The sequence below is a fragment of the Haliaeetus leucocephalus genome, unplaced genomic scaffold (assembly GCF_000737465.1).
Source record: "Haliaeetus leucocephalus isolate CR32 unplaced genomic scaffold, Haliaeetus_leucocephalus-4.0 Scaffold339, whole genome shotgun sequence".
NCBI classification, from domain to species: domain Eukaryota; kingdom Metazoa; phylum Chordata; class Aves; order Accipitriformes; family Accipitridae; genus Haliaeetus; species Haliaeetus leucocephalus.
In genome coordinates, this window is record NW_010972775.1 from 24,237,818 (window position 1) to 24,243,496 (window position 5,679).

A 5,679-nucleotide genomic window follows, 5' to 3' on the forward strand; every position below is an offset into this window, starting at 1 on the left:
CGGCCCGGCGAGGCAGGCCGCAGGCGGCCGGGCGGGCTGCCGGGGGCGGCCGGGGGGTTCGAACGCGTCCCGCCGCCGTGAGGATGGATGCGGGCTCTCTGGCTCGCCGCGAGCAGGAGAGCTTGGGAGGCGCGGGCGCGGGCGGCTGCGTTGCGCTGCCGCTGCCCCGGGTCAGCTGCGGGCCCACGCAGGGACAGCTCTCGCGTGCCGTTGTGCGAAGCACGTGGCGCCTGGCGACCTTCAGTCGGTAGCCTGCCAGGCGTTCTTACTGGCCGCTGGACTCGTGGGCGCCGAGAATGGTGAATACTATGCAGTATTTACTCCCAAATGAGTAGAGCAGAGGATGATGCACGCAGAAATTGGCCAGGTAGTTGCTAGATGTGTCTCCCGTGTAAATAATGACACTTGTAATACTACAGTACAATCCTTAAACATAGATTTTCAAAGACAAGTAGCATCCTTGCTCCTTTAGTGAGTTTAGCTACTTTGTTAGGTATCTTGGTTTAGGCATCTCATTCCCCCTTGAAATCGGGATCTGGAATTTGGTGCTTTTCATGAGTACTATCCTGTTTTGAAGATGGGGCCTGGGGCTGCACTGGGACACAGAGAAATGGATTCACAGTGGAAGAAATGAGAATGAGTACTAGGAGTCCTGTTTCTCAGTTTCCCATCCTAATTAGCAGACTGTTGGAAAGGAGTATTCAGAACAAAATAAACTATAGCTTCAACTGTCCATTGCAAATTCTGTAAGATACAACAAATTCAGAAAAAATACTCCAAATATGAAAAATCAGACAGCCTCCATGTCTTCGTTCATTGAAACTCTGGTGCTGGACATGTTTTCTTTGAAGGGAAAGGAAGCAAAGATTAATTCTGCTCTTTTATCCTCTTAGATAAAGGCGGCCACACCCTATTTGTAATTTATGGTGAGACTTAGGAAAAAAGGCAGTCTGCAAACTGAGGGATTATATTTAGATCAAAAATTTGTATATTATAAAGAAAGCAGGCTGCTTTTTTCGTAGCATAAAAAAAGATGGAAAAAAATGAGATGACAAATTTAACACAAAAAATGTGCGGTCAGCTTTAAAATTCACACGCAGATTTGGCATTTACTAATTTGACTACCTGGACTGAGCTCTCAATTTTGTCCTACCCAGGTTCATGCAGAAGTAGTGAATTGCAGAAAAATGAGACTGGAAGGGAATCCTGGAGATCATCTAGTCCAACTTCCTGTTTCAGACCAAGATCAACTATACCTGTTTGTTACTACTTTAAAAAGAAAAAAGTCTTAATGTTAGAGACTGCATAATCTTCAGAGCTTCATTAGCCTTACTTTTAAAATATTTTTGCTGATTTCTGTTTTGTATTACTTTAAATTAAACCTATTTGCAGTTCATGTAAATGAATTTGCAGTTGTCCTCTAAACTGTGAATATGAAAAACACATTATTTGCCATCAACTTTTTTCTGTTTGAAGACTGTTACGATAGCCAATTTCTTTGCTATCTTCTCGCCAGACGTAGCACTTAGCTTAGGCCTTGCCATTGTAGAATGCAAGAATTATTTCACACATCTAACATATATGCATACCATACATAAGTATAATGCTTGCTGTTTGCACTTTTTTCTGTGGCAGCAGCATGACACTGACTCAGGATTAGTTTGTCAGGCACTGTGACCCCTGATTGCTTTATTTTACAGTAATGCCGTATAGCCTAGCAGCCCCATCCTGAGTTTGTGCAGTCAGTTCTTTCCTTTTGTAGAATATTGTTCTTACTTGCATTGTAGCTTGTCCATTTTTCAAACCATTTTTCAAAATTTTTCTTCTACTATTTACAGTCCCTCTCAGTTTCAGATTGCTTGTGGTTTTGTGGTGGGTTAACCCTGGCTGGATGCCAGGTGCCCACCAAAACCATTCTATCACTCCCCCTGCCTCAGCTGGGCAGGGGAGAGAAAATATAACAAAGGGCTCATGGGTCGAGATAAGGACAGGGAGAGATCACTCAACCAATTACTGTCACGGGCAAAACAGACTCAACTTGGGGAAAATTAACTCAATTTATTGCCAGTCATCCAGAGTAGGGTAATGAGAAATAAACCCAAATCTCAGAACACCTTCCCTCCACCCCTCCCTTCTTCCTGGGCACAGCTTCACTCCCGGATTCTCTACCTACCCCTCCCCAGCAGCAGCACAGTGGGGACAGGGAATGGGGGTTACGGTCAGCTCATCACACGTTGTCTCTGCTGCTTCATCCTCCTCAGGGGGAGGACTCATCACACTCTTCCCCTGCTCTGGCGTGGGGTCCCTCCCACAGGAGACAATTCTCCACAACCTTCTCCAGCATGGGTTCTTCTCATGGGCTGCAGTTTTTCACGAACTGCTCCAGCATGGGTCTCTTCCACAGCGTACAGTCCTTCAGGAGCACACTGCTCCAGCATGGGTCCCCCACGGGGTCGCAAGTCCTGCCAGAAAACCTGCTCCGTGGGCTCCTCACTCCACAGATCTGCAGGTCCTGCCAGCGTGGGCTTCCCACGGGGTCACAGCCTCCTTTGGGAACCCACCTGCTCCAGCTTGGGGTCCTCCCCGGGCTGCAGGTGGATATCTGCTCCACCGTGGACCTCCATGGGCTGCAGGGGGACAGCCTGCCTCACCATGGTCTTCCCCATGGGCTGCAGGGGAATCTCTGCTCCAGCGCCTGGAGTACCTCCTCCCCCTCCTTCTTCACTGACCTTGGTGTCTGCAGGGTTGTTTCTCTTACATGTTCTCACCCCTCTCTCTGGCTGCTGTTTCTGTGCCCACTGCAACTTTTTTTCCCTTATTAAATATGTTATCACAGAGGCGCTGCTACTATCGCTGATGGGCTCGGCCTTGGCCAGCAGTGGGTCATCTTGGAGCCAGCTGGTATTGGCACTGTCGGACACAGGGGAAGCTTCCAGCAGCTTCTCACTGAAGCCACCCCTGTAACCCCCCTGCTACCAAAACCTTGCCACAGAAACCCAATACAGGGTTTAATAAGTGTACTCCTTATTTTGTGACCAAGGTGATTAAAGAAAACAGTGAACGGAATAGGAATAGCACATTGACGCTTGGACCCTCACTCAAACATACTTGTTTTGACATAGAATCAATGATGATTACTTTCTGGAGATGGATATTCAACAGGTTTTTTACTTTTCTTACTAAAATTTCATCGCAGCTATGCTTCCCTTGTTTGCTTATGAGAATCGCATACAGATACTGCTAAAAGTCTTCCTAAAGTTGTTACTCTGCCACTTTTCTTCTGTCCGTAAGGCCTGTTGCTCTGACAAGAAATCAGATCGATGTTACGTGCCTTGTCTTTACAGATCTATGTTGGCTGCTAACTTTTCTCCTTGTTATCTTCTAGATAGAAACTGCTAATTTGTTTGATGATTTGTTAACAAAGTTTTCAAGGATTTGAAGGGAATTTTGAGAGTGACTGGCACATTTGCCACTTCTAGTCTCCTCATTATCCTCCATGAGTTTTGAAAGGTAACTGTTAACACTTCTAAGACAACATTTTTGGGAAAGAAGTCTAGACTTAACAGTTTTTAAAACATCTGGCTTTGATAAGCACTTTTTAACCAGTTTCAGCCTTTTTTCAAGGCTGAAATCTTGTCCTGTGTCATTATTGTTTAACTGAGCTAGCTGCCGTTTTCTGTTAACCATTTTAGAGAAGATCAGTAAATGCTTCTGCCTTCTTGACATCAGTGTGACACTTCTTGACCCAGTAGTGGTCCCTCAGAAGAGCAGACCAACAATTCTTAGGGTTGTTGTTTTCCTACTAGTATGTCTATAGATCATTTTCTTGTTGCCCTTGATATCTCTGGCCTTTTAAATTTTTGTCCTTGTATGCTTCTGCCATTCTTTTATACTGATCCTTTAAGAAAGCTGATATAGTTCCAATTTCCTTGTTTCCTTTCCTCTGTTTTCGTGTTATACCTGAGTCAAATCACCTCCTATTACATTTCTCATCCTTTCTTTGCATTAACATAGTTTGCACTTGTGCCTTCAGTAAAGAAATTGCCATCTCTTTGTAATTGTTTTTGTGCCACAAGGTTTTAACTTGCCAGTTATCTGTTCATTGATGTCTGCTCCTCAAAATCCATTCTTTGTCTTTCTGCTCTCTTACTTTCTTCTCAAAGATACATCATGCATGGCCAATGTCTGCTCACTTGCATGTACTTCTTGTGTTATAAACACAATCATTTTGTCTTTCCCTCCCCCAGTTAGTTTTTGACTGTATCTATTGTAGAAACACCTTCAGATGAAGAACTTGGCTTAGGTAGCCATTTCAAACGCTCTAATGAAGAGCAGGTATTCTCCAGGAGAAGCTAATAAAGAAGAGGTGCTGGCAGGATAGAAGTGTAAAAGAAGATGATATGAGGAAGAATATAGTTGTTTAATTTTCTGTCAATAAGAAAAGGAGCTTATTCGTGTACGCTAAAGGGGAAGACAGTAGCCAGCTTGGAAACCCACTAGTAAGTCCAGCAAAGATCAGTAGTGGAGTACCATAAACTTGTTTAAAAAAATGAGGGCGCATGCTCTACTTGTGCTTAGAAGGCAGCTTTACTTTCTACTTTGCTAAAAAAAAAAAAAAAAAAGGATTTTTATATTTTTTTTAATTTTGAGAGTAATCATAAAGGAAGACCATTTGAACTGCTTTCATTCCAATGGAAGCAGAATTCTGCTTGAAGGGAATTGAACAAACTGCAAGACCCCCTTCTAAAACTACTGAGATGCTTGAGGATCAGAGACTGCCAGCTGTCCCATCAGGATCCCAGTCTCCTTTTCAGTTCCCTGGGATAAAATATTTTGTGATCATGAAATCTGGCTTCTCCAGATGGCTAGCAAAAGCCTATGAACAACTTCATCTTTCAAAAGAAGGATTTAGTAATCATAGGCCTCGTGGTGTTCTTTGGCATTGGGGCAAACTTCAGACAATATTTGAATTTGTATTTTTGAAACTAGTATACCAGAAGAACTTTTCAATAATACATCTTAATATGTGCTAAAGGAGCATCTTCTGGGAGCTGAACAACCAACCACTAAAGCGTCCTTCCTGTGTAGGAGTTGTAAGTATTTATAGCCTGTTTAATGTTCTTAACATGCATGTGCAAACTTGGATTTCACATTACACACAAAATTTGTTAACACAAACTCGTATTTACAGCGTTTCACTATGTACATCCTTTTGTCTATAACTTTGCGTAACAACAGTTTCTCCCAGGCCAGGTACGTTTTTTCACTCTCTTGCGTTTTTGGTTCTACAACAGGTTTTTGAATAAAATATATAGAATTCTCATCTATAAAATACAGAGAGGTGCAGAAGTAAAAAAGAGAACTTGCAAAATGGACGTGAGTTAGTCTATTCAAACTAACTAGTTTTTAGGCAAAAAGTTTAATGCTGAAGCACGACAATACCGTCACCGTTTGTGCCCAAGGCTTCCTCAGTGGCTGCCGCTTATTAATATAAACACAGGGAAGTGGATCAGATTTCACTTTCCTATGATACCTAGGAATTCCCACGCACGACTGATTGCCCGGGACAAGCGGCGGTCGGTGCCGGTGCCGTTCTGTACGCCTGGCGCCGGCCGGGAACCCCCCGGCCTGCCTGCTGCGCCCGGGAACCCCCCGGCCTGCCTGCTGCGCCGGTCGGGA